Raw genomic sequence first — 14,708 nt, forward strand, 5'->3', positions numbered from 1 at the left:
GCAGTGCAAAGACTATTACAACGTGAAATTTACAATCAGCAATGTAAATGGGAATGGAATCGTTATATAATCTGGGGGCCTTAGTGATGGGCAAACTGATTTTGATAACCTGGCAGGGTATCCTTGGGATCGCGAGCCGGATCGTTCGTAACGACAGCTGGATCTCATTCAAATATATATGCACATTGCATTTCCTGTGAGCAAACACAGTTCTTTGGTGATTTGAGTGACAACCGAAAGCTGCTTCCAGGCTCTCGAATCCTAAAGTACAATTTACACTCAAGGAAATGCAGATAAAGCCTTCCTGGCGAATTCTCTTCCCTAGTCTCCGTCCCCCTTGGATGACGCCTTCCGTGGAGCCTCGACCACGACTCCTAGCTAGCTGCTAGCGAGCGACCGTGTAGCTACATGTTTGCAAGTTTGGAAGGTGCGCCCGCCGTCTTTGCCACCGATTACGCGCGTCTAACAATTCTGCCCTTCCGCCCGATTCTTCACAGCTAACCTTAATTCACGACGCGTGTTGACCATCGGCTAGATTGTGCCTTCCTACTTTTAAGGCTCTAAAAAGGCCCATCACCATGGCCGCCGAGGAGGCTAAAGTTGCATTCATTTCTCGCGAATTGAAATTACCTTTTTTATGCGGGCCGGGGGAGCGACTCTCAAATTTAAACAACTACACTTGTGCAAATATACGTCTTCTATGTCATGATTCAAGTAAGAGAATAAGGTCTCTTACTTATCTTTCACTTTTCACTATACTCTTAAGTTAAAATGTCCTTAATTTCAATATGAGATCAATCTAAAACCCAATCAGTGACAAGCACATTGAATCTAACCACAACCTTGGAAGAATATAAATCTAGCAAAACAAACATCCATGAAGACAATTAACAAATTTGAATTAACAGAAGCTACATTCATGGAGTAACACCAATACAACCTCGCAAGGACTTGCTCCTATATGCAATGCAACTCAAACTCGATGCAATGTAGGCAACATGGTAGAGTGGTCACTACAGCATACAATGCAATGTAGGCAACATGGAAGGGTGGTCACCATAGGATAGATACACAAAAGGGTGTGTTAGTATACATGAGAGAGAGAGAGAGAGAGAGAGAGAGAGAGAGAGAGTGTGTGTGTGTGTGTGTGTGTGTGTATTATTCCTAGAATATTACTCCCAAGGTAAGAATAAGAGGGGAACATGGTTATGGAAGGGTAGGTCTTTGGGGAAACCTTCACACAAAAATGTGTGTGTGTGTGTGTGTGTGTGTTTTCAAGTTCTAGAATATTACTTCCGGGGTAAAAATAAGAGGGGGACATGGTTATGGAAGCATAGATCATTGGGCGAACCTTTCACGAACACACTTTATGTGAGTGTATGTCATTGGGCAAAAATTTTTTACAATATAGAGTTAGAAATACTAGCCCATGCTACCATTTTCAAGGCTTTAATGGTTTTCAGTATACTTAAAGTTCACATAACAAGGTTTTTGTAAGCTAGAACTTGAAAAATCTAACCTTATAGTTGGGTCAAGATGACTTATGCCGATCAATTTGAGTACTTCGGGGGCTGAATTCAGACACAAACACCCCTCTTCACCTTTTTTTTCTTTTTTTTTGGATAAAATGCTGGATATATCAAGGAGCTAGTCAGGTGTCAAAAAGAAAAGACCAGTTACAAAATTGTGCCGACTACAAGGGGGGACACCCGCAGCCTACATAGATAGAGCTTGGAGTCGCATCTGCTTAGACGAAGGAGCCAATGCTGAGGAGACAGTGACTAATCACTGGGAATTTCTCCCCTGACATCAGACTGAGATCCCTAAGATTCACCTTGACCATAGCTATGATGGTAGATTCCCTATGGCCAAGCACGATCTGGACCTTGAAGGCCAAGCGGTTTCTCATATCCCAGGTGGAGAGGCATACAGTCACACGAACATATTACCAGGAAGCCAAGAGGGTAGAAGGGAGCCTAAACGTTTCCCCAATCAGCACTATCCTCCATCTTCCTTTGATTTAAAACTGAGACATGACCCCTGCCTTTCTAATTGTAGCTTCCACTCTACCCCAGACCTCCCTGGTAACCGAACAAGACCAAAACAAATGCTTCAAGGCTTCCATAGCCTTACCGCATAGAGGGCAAATCGGGGAAATGGGGATTTGTTTCATAAGCGGCCCTTTGACGAGCAGCCAGAAATTGGTAATCTTCCACAACAAAAAGCTGGCCTTCCCTACCCCGCACTGCTTCCAAATATCTATGAACCTATTCTGCCACCACACATGGCCTCTTCTCACCTACCATTTCTTGTTAAGTGTCGTGAATCGAGACCCCATTGTCTCAGGGTATCTGTACACAATCCTCACTGAGAGGTGATTAAGGCCTGTCCTCCCATGAGCCACTGGGTCTGTCGACCCTCAGAGGAGGAAATGTAGTTAGTCATCCGAGATTCGCTCCATCATAGCAGCCAGCAGGTTGGATTCACCTTGATTTATCCGAAACCGAATCCGTAGCTGATCAAGAGGGACCCAATCCGTGGATCTTGGGTTCCAAATGTCACCCCACTTCTTTAGACCTTTTCTGTCAATACTATGGGCATGTGGGAGGTCGTGAAGAGCAAACGACTCTCGTCTAAAAGCTCGGCTCCACCAAATAAACTCTGCCATAGGCTGGCGTCGCCTCTCAGGCCCTGCCTCCCCTTCCACCTTAGTTGATCATTGCATTCCTTCCAAGCCACCACTAGACCTGCGATGAGATCCAAACCCATTATCTTGAGGGGAAAGCCAAAAATAACCCTATGGTACCATAGGAGATCTCTCCAAGTGCCCGCCGACTTAGACTAGCCTATTTCAATAAAGTGAATTAAAATTTCCACCCAAGGGGATGGGCTTGAAAACAGGCGTGGGAGCCACTTACCCAAGACATAAATATTGCGCCTTCTGATGTCAAGAAGGCCCATCCCTCCCTGGTTCTTCGGAAGCTTCAATAGTTCCCAAGGGATGTAGTGCATCCATCTCCTTTCGCCTTCCTCCATCCACAGGAAGGCACGGAAAAGCCTCTCCACTTCTTGCCACTGACACTTAGAGAATTGCCAAATAGAGGCAATGTAGGTGGTCGCCGCTGCCAGAATGTGTTGGATAACCAGCATGCAGGCATTCCACCCCAAGCTTAGACCATGCCAAGGCCTCAACTTGGCTTTGATTTTTTCTAGGAACCAGTCGAATCTTTAGCAAAGGGTCACCCCCAAGCCGATGGGCGTGCCAAGATATCTTACTATTTCACCTTTCTTAACAAATTGGAGAGGTTTATCGAAGAGCCACATGGAGGGGGGGGTCATCTGGCATTCTAATAGTAAACGTTTTCTACCAGCAGCACCGCGAGCCCGAGGTTTCGCAAAAGAGGTCGATGATGCTGAATACGTCAACACTGCGGGGCTCTTCTGTTATACCTATCATTGTATCATTCGCAAATAGCTGCATGCTGAATTGGTTTCCCGACGAGAGACGAATCCCTTGAATTTTACCCTTGGCCACCGTAGCTCTAATCCTATGGATGAGAGGAACCGTTCCTATTGCAAAGAGGAGAGGGGCAAGTGGATAGCCTTGGCGGATGGATCTCTTGAGATCAAAGCATCCAACCACGCCACTGTTGAGGCAGAGAACTGCTCATGCATTGCCAAAAAGAGCTACGACCATGCTACCAAAACCATCTCCAAACCCGAGTTTGCTCAGCACTGCCAGAAGGTAGTGCCACCTAACTCTATCATAGGCCTTGTCCAGGTCCATGCCCATCAGTAGGACCTTCTGATTATATTGTCAAGCATAGTCCATAGCAGCAGAGACATTTATGATATTTTTAAATATCCTTGCCTTTGATGAAGCCACGGTATTCCGAGTTGACTGCTCACATGCAAACCTCCCTGATTCTGATGGCAAGCGCCTTTGCAAGGATCTTGTATGATGTGTTAAGCATTGTGATCGGCTAGTAGTCATCGTCGACCTTCAGTCTATTGACCTTCTTAGGGCAGAGCTTGCATTAACATCAGGCGAGAGGGTAACTCTACTCAATGTGTAGTTGACCATCTCAGTGTACTCTGGAGCTAGCATGTCCCAAAATTCTCTGTAGAATTCAGCTGTGAAGCCGTCTAGGCCAGGGACTTGTCAAACGCCATAGCCTAGAGGGCCTCTTCAAGCTCTTCCGTCTCGTGAAGGGTCTACCTAGAAGGCCTCTGTGGTAATCTGACACACAGGGTTGAATGCCCATTAAGAGCGCTTCCATCTTGGCAAGCCAGTCAGCAGATTGCATGGCGGGATCACCCACAATCTGACAGAGCTCCTTTAGAAAAGTGTATGCTATATGCCAGTGCTCAGAGACCAGGCAGGCCTGAGCATCCATCACCGTTTCAATATTTTCTTTTTCACGTCTCCTCTTTATTGATTGGAAAAAAAACTTACTTGGGCAATCTCCCAGGGCTAGCCAAAGCTAACAGCTTCGTAGTCTGGCATCTTTTGCCTCTTCCAGCTCCATGTCATGAATGGTTGTCTTGATCTCAACTAGTAGGGTAGCCACCATCTCATCTGCAGGGGTCTCTATCAGGGCCACTCTGATGGATCTTCGAATAGATTCAAGATCTTTAGCCGCCTCTCATCTGTTGTGTCTGTACTCCCTATCACAGTCTTTGGCCTTGATGTGTATCCTCCTTATTGTATTGTCTCACCTTGCACACAGGGATCCAAATTTCCCTCTTGTTCCTTCATCCATTCTTCGTTGATGAGTTTACAGAATTTTCTCGACCGTAAAAACTTTTTGTTAAAAACAAACGGGACATCAATCGGCTTGGACTTGGAAGACGGAATAGAAAATCTCTAGATCACCGGCACATGGTCTGAGAGCCCGTTTGCAGCACGTATTCTCCCTCCATGGGTGCATGCATCCACCACTCCTCATCTGCCGCATAAAAGCGATCTAGTCTTCCTGATCTGAAATCAGCACCAAGTCTACAATTTGACCAAGTGAAACCCTGTAGCCCTTCTTGATCGAACTCAATGCAATCAACTAGCCCTTTGTTGAGCACCAGCTCACCCCAAGACTCGCGCTCCTACGGGGTGGAGTAGGTTGTGGCATGCGATCTATTGCGTTTTGATGTAGATGTTGATGTCGATGCCTTCAACTCTCTTTCTTTTTCAAGAAGAGAGGATACACATTCCTCAAACTTTGGATTTGGGAAATTCTTCAAAGTGGTTGTCAGTGCACTATACTCTGCAGACATGCTTTTAAGGAGAATTGCAAGTGCATCTTTTTCTCCTACTTTTGCATTTATGCTCTCTAGTTGGGTCATAATGCTTTTCATTTTGTTGACAAATTGTGCCATGGATTCATTGAAGGCCATGTGCATACCATAGAATTCAATCTTAAGATGGATTTCTTGGTTTTTGGCTTTTGCACCAAACACTGTGTTCAACTCATCCCATGCATCCTTGGCACGATCCTTGGAGTCTATATGATGAATTATGTTTGGACCCAAGTGCAAACCAATGAGTGATAGTGCGGCTTCATCTTTTTCCTTCCAGGCATCATTTTGTGTAGTGGGTATGTCTTCTTTTACAGTCTTCCAAAGCTTTTGATGCATCAGGAGATACCTCATTTGTGTAGACCAGGCGTGAAATCGTTCCCCAATGAACTTCTCAACAGTTGGGGTGCGTATTGCCATTGCAAAAGTCTTACCAGTTGAAGATACTTTCAAATCTGGTAGTGTCTAATTGCATACAAAAAATATGAGTCGACAGGCACCTAGAGCTCAAAAAACTGGTTATTTTTTCTTTTTAGAGCGCATGCAAATTCTTTCTGGATTGAGAGTTACGCCTTGTCGAAAATTTTGTGGAGAAGAGGGATCATGATGAGGTGGCACAGAGAGTCACATGCTGCTTACAAACCAGTGCTTAGCAAGAGGTTACTATGCTGAGGTGGCCCTATGCCATGTGGCAGTCTTTTAACCAGACTGAGTTAACTCAAGGGTAGATGAACTTTACCATAGTTTATTGTGAAAAACTTTACTAGTGAGTTAACTAACTCAACCAAGGTTAAAAACACTCAACCATATCTGCCACGTGGATGATGATGTGGAAATTCCAGGTGTCCTAAGGTCTATACCTTTGTGACCTTTTCCTGGTTGTGTTGGTGTCGCCAGTCGGGGCTGTTTGCAAAGATCGTCGCCTGATCTATTGGAGCCGTTTCTTCCTTATCCTCAGCTTGTGGATGGCGCAAGAAGTCGTGGATGGTAGCGGTGTTGGAGCTACAACCGATGGGCGCTGGAGTTGGGGCTGTGAGGCTTGGAGTTGCTGGGGCTTTGGGAGCTTTGCTTATTGCAGGTCGATGCCTTGGCTTTGAGTCGTGACAGAGTTGGAAGCGAGGCGACGTAGGCCAGGAGGAGCTTTGGAGCGTTGGCGGCTGAGAGACTAGAGCTTAGGAGATGAGGCTGGAGCTTTAAGGTCTAGGTCGTTGGTGGTGAGGCGCTGGGAAAGCGGAAGTGAAGGAGCTTTGGCTACATAGGGCTGCGCTCAGCTATAGAGATACATAGGAGGCGGCTGCTCTGTTGTAGATGTCTTCTAAGCGGCTGCACTATTGTAGATAGTAGGATGCGTGGCTATCGCTTTTGCTTGCTGTGTGTGCTGGCCGTAGGTTGCAAGGTCGGTTGGCTATAACGCTGCTAAGCTAGTGAGTTGCGCTCACGGCTGCTGCAGCTGCTTGTAGATAGAGTCGCTATAGGTGTTGCTTGCATTGTAGATAGGCTAGGCTAGTCGTGCGCATAGAGGCTAGTTGCACGGTAGAGGAGCTGTATAGAATAGAAAACCTCTCTCTCTCTCAGAATAGAAAACCTCTCTACATCTCTCGAAAACAGGAAGGAGAATAGGATGGATTTCTCTCTCTCTCACACAAAGAGCTCTCCCAAACACTCAAAAGAGGTGAACTTTAATGAATGGAAATTCCTCTTTACGGAAGTGAAGATCACTCGAGAATAAAATCTCAATCTCTCACACTCTCGATCTGTCTTACGAAGGATGGCGCCTTAACTAAAGGTACAACCATGCTCTGATACCATGTGAAAGTGAAGGATCAAGGGGGATCACAGCACCATGAGAGAGACATAGGGTAGCAAACACTCAATGTATTGCAATCTATAAAATCAACAATACATGATAGGCTTTTGAAATAGAGAGAGCCTTTAGAATAGTCAAACCATGTGGAATCCTCTGATCCACATCTCTCCTTGTGGATATCCTCAATCCACATCTCCACATCATGTAGTCCACATCCTAGGGTGGCTACTTTGATTCTTTCCTATACCATACCTTAGCCTTTTAATCTATGTGCTCATGGCACCATATCTCAACATCCTCTTGCACCAATCTCTTAAGGTGAAGGATGAGTTCATGGATGAGGATGGCTGTCTAGTTGTGGTCTCAGCCTTGATTGATGATTTCCAAGTAGGATTTGCATATGTATTTCTCTCTTTCTAGAGGTAGATGACAAATTAAAGGAGAGGTGTTTAAAGAGAGGTAGATAAAAAATTAAAGGGGAAAAGGCAGGAGAGGGGGGAAGGGGGTTAGTAAATTTAATTGAAAAGCAATGACCTGTGAGTACATTGCAAGTGTAGTTTCATTGCAATAGTCGGAGAGGGGCTCGAGACTCAAAAAATGCTCTTCAACATATGCGGGTAGCGGGTCATAGGATGGATTGCATTGAGAGGAGGCACGGTGCTCTAGTAGTGATATGATTGATACTTGGTTTTCTACTTAGAGCATCAACACCAACATTCTCTTTACTTGGCCAGTATTGAAGTATGGGATGAAAGTTTTGTATCAATGATCCCTATTCAATATGTCTATTTGATATCAATGGTTGATCAATGAATGTTTAATACTTTGTTGATCCATTTCTATAGGAAATTTAACTTCCATCAAGTAATGTTTCCACATTCTCAAAGCATGAATAATAGTGGTTAACTCTTTGACATACATGATATAATTGCAATGTCCAGCTTGCATAAGGATGTTTCAATCCCATAGCCACTAGCAATAGTTACATTTACAAAGAATAGTCTAGAAAAGCCAAGTAATTGTGACACTTGAGCCTTTGGTAAAAGCTTCTTTAAAGCCTTAAAATATTTGTCTTGTCATTCAACCAATGAAAATGTTTGGCTTTTCTAAGAAGTTATATCAGTGGATTTGCAATAAATTCAAAGCTCTTAACAAACTTCCTATAAGAGTTACCTAATCTAGGAATGATTCTCAACTCATGTATACCTTGGGGTCTCAACTATGTTACTATAAACTCTCTCTTATTTGTATCCAATTGGATTCCATCAACTGATATAATATGACCCAAGGATTCTATCTAATAGCCAAAACTACTATTTTTAGGATTAAGATAGAACTATTTTGCTTCAACAGTGTAAAGGCTAACTGCAAACGTTTCTTATTATCTTCCAGGTCTTTACTAAAGACTAGAATATCATCCAAAAAATACCAACTCAGAGTCTTGGTGTTTAAGAAATATCCAATTCATCATCCTACTAAGAGTAGTTAGAGCATTAATTAGTCCAAAAGGCATAACTAAAAATTCATAATTCCTCATTTGAGTTCTAAAGCCAATGTTGTATGTGTGTGTGTGTGTGTGTGTGTGTGTGTGTGTGTGTGTGTGTGTATTTTTATATTTATATTTATGTATGTATGTATGTATGTATACATTCATGCATGCATGGATGCATGCATATATGTATGTATGCATTCATGCATGCATGGATGCATGCATGTATGTATGTATGTATATGTATATGTATATGTATATGTGTAGTGAGGTATGTCAATTTCCATACCTTACCCATAGTGACATTTCTATTAATATGGATTTGCCCCATGGACTTATGATTAAGTGTTGGAAGGACTACAATGTCCATTGTTCACACTAGTTATGGTAATGGATAAAAATTATGTTTTAAAAATCCATTTAAGGGTTAGAGAAGTAGTGGCACATCACGTGAGTTATGGAGTCTTTATTATTATGGACCCACTTTGGCGACTTCAACAGCCACTACTGAAAGTGCATAGGAATTGATTTTAGCAACATTTCCCTTTATTGGAAAATTTTTAAATTGCCCTTGGCTTGATTCTTAGAGTATCCAAGGAGCAACTCAAAAGGGAACACAATTTAAGTATTTGAATTTTAAGAGTGGAACCTATGGATATTGGTGCCATGAGCATAAGGATCTTTTTCTCAACACATGAAAAGATGGTGGATTATCTAATTTTTATATAGTATGGACATTCATCCCCTTGGGTATCCTTGTGATCCTTGATGTGTACATACCTTAACTACCCCAGGAAAGGTGAAAATACGGGCCTTTACCCTGTACTGTGGACAAAATTGCTATGACTTTTTGATGTAATATGCCACCCCATAATCTGTAATGAAAAGTATAAGGGATGGACTAGAACACTGTGTCATTGATGCATTTGATTCAAATGTTATGAAAGAGTTACTTAAATCACTACGTTCTCTTTCCATGTAGGATCCATCTGGTCCAATGAGAAAAAGGAAGATACTTGAAGCACTAGTACATTGAAATAATTTTGGATATATAAGTATGTCCCTACTACCAAGATGAGTCTCATGTGCAACACGATGCATGACTATGCCTTGGCTACATGCAGCTCATTTGAAAATACATGGTCCTAGTGCCGCATAGCTCTTGGCAGATTTAGAGGTTTGTGGATCTGTGTCTTGTTCTTACAGCCCTACTATAGCATTTCTTACAGCGACGAATAGAGCTATGGGGGACTGTTTCTTGGTCTCACTTGAGGACAAATAGTCCCAACAAGAGCCATAGCCTTGGAGAAAGGGGTGACAATAGTGGGGCTTGTTGGAAGAGTGCCCTCGGGGCTTAGACACTTCTGTTTGTTGGTGCGATGGGATCATTAGCTACATGGGTGGGATTTCAGTTATGTCATGCCTTGCAAATAATAGTGATGGCCTTTGTAGCAATGGCAACAAACCAGGAATAACCCTAAGGGGAGGACTACCCATGAGGCATACATATGCAATGAAAGCATTCATCCTGAGTGCTATAAACCCAGCATGTGTAGACATATGCTGAAGTTATTTTTCTCATCTTCGAACAAGTCTTGGCACATTATGTGTAGAGTTTTGATCCCTATAGAATGTTCCCATTTAATTGTTGGATGGGCGGATATGATCCTGATTTGTTGGAGTTGCTTCCATTGGATAAGCACTCGTGCATTGAGGTGATCTTCCACTTGTAGAGTAGCCACAAGCTCTTGGTACACCACCGTTGTACATTGTAGTGGGGCTTCATTGGTGTTGTCTTCCATTGCCTCATTGTTTTGCACTAGTAATTGGAGTTCAAGCTTGGAGACGATTATCTTTTGCGATTGCATCTCATCCATTTTTTCTTTGTATTTATGGTAGATGGATGTATATGCCTCCTTAAGCTTTCTCATTTTCAAGGTAACCTTCGCCTATTGAGGAATGTCTTCAATGGTATTGGACCATTGAAGACTTGTGCTTGTGGATTGCTGCCCTCTTTAGCACTAGCGACTTGGTCCTTTAAGATTCTGCATTCCCTTGTAAGCTCGTCAATGCTGAAGGCACATACTATTAAAGATTGTTTCATGTCTTCAAGTTTGTCTTTGCAATCCTGGAGCTCTTTTTCTTTGGAGTGAGTCAAGCTTGTGCCATTGTCTCCATCTGCTGCTGAGCATGTGTAGAGATCAAGGAGTTATAGTAGGTATGTAGGATTGCCGTTGCTTGTACTGTTGTTGTCAGTTGTGTTTGGCTTTGGTGGAGGTTGGAGGTCACATCCTTCATTGCCTTCTCTTGAGCTTGGAGAGCTTGGTTCTTGCGCACTTTTTCTACCTCCTTCTCATCTATTTGTGCTTGAAGTGCCTTGACTTCTATGGTGATTGCTTGGAATTGGTCTTTCAATTTCTGTTGTTGTCTGTCTATCCAATTCTCTTGCATATTCTTCCTTGGCCAAGCTAGTGAATAGTTTGGACATTTGGATCATTTGGCTAGCTTGATGTTGGAGAATGACAGACAGAGATGAGGAGTGGCAATATTACTGATACAAGTGGTGCCCATGTAGCCATCCTGATGATTCTGTAGTACTTGTGGGGGGTTGTTCCAATGGCATTTCAATCACTTGGGTACAATAGTCATATTGTTGATCTGGCACTAGCTCCCCTTGTGGCTCATGGACTGGCATGGCGTCGATGGGTGGTGTTGGTGCTGATGTAGCCTCAGGCTCTGGTGCTGACCTTGCCTCAGGCTCTAGTGCCAATCTTGCCTCAAGCTCTAATTGCTGCCATTGTTGGAGATATTCATTACAGTTGTGCATCGAGCTGTAGCATATCGTGGGGCGATTCCTCAATTCCGACCTCCAGGATATGCATTCCTTTTAAGGTATCTGCATTTGCCAATGTGATAGTAGGAGAAGTTGGTGACAGCTCCCATACTGGTGAGAAGGGAATGCCCAACTCCTCAATTGGTTTTGGTGACTAGGGCAGATTCATTTCTCAATCTTGTAGTTCTTTTTTGATGATTATAGCCAATAAGTGTGGAATTTTACATTTTTGGCCTAATGAACCATCTAGTTTCTTTGTGAAGAAGATGACTAAGTGCTGGATCCAATCTTGCTTTAGTTTCCTCCTCAGCAAAACAAATGTGCGGAGTGGAAGGGATTGATTATTGCCGCACTTAACCCCTAGGATTGTGGATAGGAACTGTGCTACTTCCTTGAGGTGAGGGTTAAGGATGGTGCGAAGTAATATGCCGTCCCTATAAAACAATGTGCCCTTGGTAAGGAGAGACTGTACTTCGCATCGGTAGGCCATGTAGGGTATTTGGCACCTTGTGTTGGGAGTGAGAAGGCCCTTTGAATGACTTTACTATCAAGGATAATGTTGAGTGGGGGCTCTGATGTACAGTGATGGTACTGTACTTGCCAACCTGTGCATTGCTAGATTGGTAAGAACGGAGAAAGTCCCTGATGTATGTGGTCATTGTAAGATTGTCCTCCATGAACTTTAGGCTCTCATACAAACTGCCTAGACCCCTTTGCTCTAAGTAAGATGTTGTTGCCTTGGAAAGAGCATAAGTCGATGTAGGTGGCACACAAGTTCCAATGACTGGGCCCCGTCAATGGTTGTGTAGGTCGGTGGTGACTAGGGTGGCATTTGTTCTTCTTGGTCATGCACTGAATCCTCCTTAGAGCTATCACTCTGGACCACACATGCCTATGGTCGCCGTGGTTTGAGAGGATGTAGATGGCTGCTGCGAACTCTGGAGGGGTCTTGTGGTTGAGGCGGTGGGCTCTTTCTATGCATCCTCTTTAGTGGTGGCATTTTTTCTGAACCTGCATCCATGTGCATGTGGTGTACCGTTGATTATTAGATTAGTTGGCATGCAGATATGACCTTTTTGTGTGTTTGTGAGAGATCTTATTTTTATATACACTTTGATAGTGTGAAATGAAAGTGTGTGGCACAATTATTCATGCAATCATCTATGTGTCTAAGCAAAAGCGTGTGAGTGCACGTGACCTAGTAGCTAGGTAGGGACTAACTATATGCTTTTTGTTATTGCTGGGATTTCATAGGGCAGCTAGAACTTAGGCATCACTTCTGAGCCCTAGGTTGCCCTAGGTTGAAATCAGTTGATGCTACCTATATGTGGGAAAACGTGTGCAACAGCCATATGGTCTAGATGGAGTAGTGTGATGGCCGGTAATCTAGGTGGTAGGTCTTCTAGAAATCAATTAAAGGACTAAGATATAATTTTATAGTGAATAGGTTTTTTGGATTAATAATTGTGATCGTATCCGAAGGTTCTTCCTCTCATAATTCATTGCAAGTGATATGGTAGAGCTAATTGAGTGTGGGTGGAATGTATTAATCTTCGCCCTATGATTTGACTTCAATCTAGTAGTGCATTTTCTCTTTCGATCTTTTTTATTTGGCAATTTCTAAGGAATGTGGTTTTGGTAAAGTTTGTCTGAATTGGTCAATGTATGCTGAGACTGTCTCATTCTTGAATTGTCTAAAGGCATCCCATTATTTATATCCTGATCCTTGAATTGTGCAACCAATAAATCTTTCTTTATCAACTTTTCAAAAGACTTCCAGGTGTCTATTTGTCTTCAACTATGCTTTGTTACATTCCAACAAAGAGTGGCACTCTCTACCAAATGATTAGCAACACAATTGATTTTTGAATTTTTTAAAAGAATATTTTCCCTAAAAATTAATCATCTAGCTAACTAATCCATGAGAGAATAGTGTATGCATCCCATTAAAGTTATGGAGTGTAAAGGCTTTTCTATAGATTTTGTTCCCAATGAGGATTTCGAGCTTTGAGTGTAGCTTTCATAGTCCCAGAGAGACACTCTTCTTTCGTATCAATACCAAATGACTCTTCATCTTATGAATGCCTGTTTCTCTTCTTGATCTTAAATTTTCGCACCAAATCCTCCCTATACTTTCACTCATGTACCAATTGTGCGTGTAGTGCATCAAATTGTCCTTTAAATGTGGGTGCAAGTGGTAGATCGCCCATAGTGATGCAATAAATTGAAATAGAGTGAAACAAAGGCAATAAAAATATTTAAGTGTCTAAGAATATTCGTGGATTGAAGTTATTTATGCATTTTTGGGCCTTTGAGGCAAGCAATCTACTCTAGAGTGAGATTTCCTAGGTTTATTCATTATCTTAGAGCTAAAAATCTATAAGAGCAGTATCCACATGACCAGTCTTTCCTAAATGGTTGTCTTATAATCAAATACAAAATAGCCTAATACTTGCATAGAAGCCAAAAAGATTCCTCAGTCTTAATTTTTAAAGATTATATACAATATTGAGTGGCTCTCACTAGCATAGAATACACACTTGACAAAAAAAGGAAAGAGAGAGGCCTTTATAAGACCTTTGCAGGGGCCCTAAAGGAGATCCTTCCAACCTAATTTTAGTTAAGCAAAAGTGAAGAGACATTGTGAAATATTTTCACGAGAAGAAGGGTGAAAAGTATACCCTACGTAAGCTATGATTGAAATAGAGGATGGAACTTGCAGTTGCAAATCAGCAAGCGGCAATAATGAGAAGCACTTAGGCATGAAGGCAATTGGATGCGATGCAATTTGAAGACAAAAACCTCCTCCTTTAGTGCAACTACTTCCCTTTCATGAGGAGATAAGTGATTTTCTTTCATTTATTCTACTTCATACACGTACTATCTATCCATAAGAGAGTCCCTGATACAATTTTCCAAAAAAGGAGAAGGCAAGCAATTGTTTTGCCAATGTGTGTATAGCTTCTTAGATGGTACATAGGACTACATAAATGACTCTTGGTGCTAGGAGATGTGCATCAAGGTATTGTAGATGGCCATTTCAAAGACAAGCTTGAGGATGATGATAACAATACTGGAGGATAGAAAGTGATGGATCTCTTGAAGAAGTTTCAAAACCATACGTTTGTGTAAAAATGCATAAAAGTTGCCATTGGGGGGTGAGATGCTCCTTGCCAAGTTTTGGGGACTCTTCTAGGGGCGTGTTTCCCTGTAGCCCGAATGAGTGCATTCGGTATGCGGATGCAGACAACCAATACAGTTCATGCGAAGGATTGTATCCATTTGGC

This window comes from Dipteris shenzhenensis, chromosome 3, assembly GCF_047967505.1.
Source record: "Dipteris shenzhenensis isolate YYH24624 ecotype China chromosome 3, Dip_SZ_1.0, whole genome shotgun sequence".
NCBI classification, from domain to species: Eukaryota; Viridiplantae; Streptophyta; class Polypodiopsida; order Gleicheniales; family Dipteridaceae; genus Dipteris; species Dipteris shenzhenensis.